The sequence below is a fragment of the Hipposideros armiger genome, unplaced genomic scaffold (genome assembly GCF_001890085.2).
Source record: "Hipposideros armiger isolate ML-2016 unplaced genomic scaffold, ASM189008v1 scaffold_965, whole genome shotgun sequence".
Lineage (NCBI taxonomy): Eukaryota > Metazoa > Chordata > Mammalia > Chiroptera > Hipposideridae > Hipposideros > Hipposideros armiger.
In genome coordinates this window covers 23,967-25,253 of record NW_017732315.1, presented here as the reverse complement: position 1 = coordinate 25,253, position 1,287 = coordinate 23,967, and the positions used below count along the sequence as shown (strand labels likewise).

Sequence of the window (1,287 nt, the reverse complement as noted above, 5' to 3'; positions counted from 1 at the left end):
TCTCTCTCTCCAGGTAATAAAGGGCTTTGAAACCCAAGCACAGAAATTTGGACCCGAGCTTTTATAGGTTCATCAAGAGTAAAATGACATAGTCATGTTTCAGAACTGTTATTTGAGTCTTCAGGTAGATGAGCTAAGAAGTAGCAAAGTCTGAGAAAACAGCTTTAAGCTTCTACAGTGAGAATCAAAGGGATAAATCGAAGGTACATTTTGAATAAAGAAACCATGAGATGCAGTAATATAAGAGATATGAAGATGAAACACAGGGGAACTCTAAGATGACTAAGTTTTGTAATTTAGGCATCAAGGAGAATTGGTAATAAGACTGACAGAACTGGTGTGGGTTGGTGTTAGAAAAAAAGTGGCTAAGTTTATAGCATTCAGTCAAACTTATCAAAGTAAAAATAACCAAGATGATTATATGATTCTCTAGGAATTAACTTGGTCAGAAATTTGATTAAGAAGTTCCAAGGTGGCTGCTTAAAACTGCACTTAAGCATCTCTATAATGTCAACATATTACATTTAACTGGCATATAAAAGCAATACTGCGGACTCATTTTAGATTTCTTCCTGTCAGCAGATTTTGAACCCCAGTGGTTTAATTACCAGTAACCTCCTCTGTCCCCAACTTCAAGGCATCAAGCACAGTCACTGGGCTAAAATGCTGCCTCCTGCTACAAAACAGTTCAACTGAATATACATCCACTCTGGTAGCAGAGAGCAGAAATCTTAGTAACTGCTCACACTATCCCACTGCCAGGGGGCGGCACGCGGTGTGACCATATTATCAAAGGGAAAGGGCATAGTTCCGAAACATTGCATGAGGATGTAAAGGGACGTGCCTCAAGAAACCCAAACTTGAAAGGCAGATTATTAGGAAACGGTGGAGATGACCAGAGGGAGTAAAAAAGACCTATGTTTGGTGGCCTTGAAGAGCACCTGGAAGTTGCTTGAGCAAAGGGTGTCAGAAAGAATGCCAGGAGAGAGCGTCAGAAAAACGAGTCTCTGTGCCTGAGTTGGGGGCCGGACCTGGAGAGTTACTCCTAAGCTGCTACGATACTGGAGGCGGATAAACATTCCGGCGCTGCCTACATGGCAAGGGAGACATTTGAGTTGTCTGGGGATATAGCAGTCTGGCCTGGGTCTCTGGGCCTTCGGATTTCCCAGTTGGGGCGGGAAGCGGGCGGGACCAGACGAAGCTCCGGTGAGGGTGAAAACACTTCAGCTGGAAGAGGCACACCTGAACGGCAGGAGGAAACCGATTCCAGAGGCTCCTCTCTCCTCC

General features: G+C 44.3%; 1 protein-coding gene across 2 annotated transcripts in view; it reads right to left on the bottom strand.

Annotated features, from left to right (window-relative positions):
- Positions 1-1,287, bottom strand: part of IPP (intracisternal A particle-promoted polypeptide) — a 36,743-nt gene extending 35,456 nt beyond the window's left edge. The window contains exon 1 of one of the 2 annotated variants that reach the window (XM_019630934.1): positions 1,243-1,287. The gene's annotated coding sequence lies outside the window, so the exon portion shown is untranslated. Of the gene's footprint in view, positions 1-1,031; positions 1,172-1,242 lie in introns of those variants that run through there. The other variant, XM_019630935.1, reaches the window with a different exon arrangement.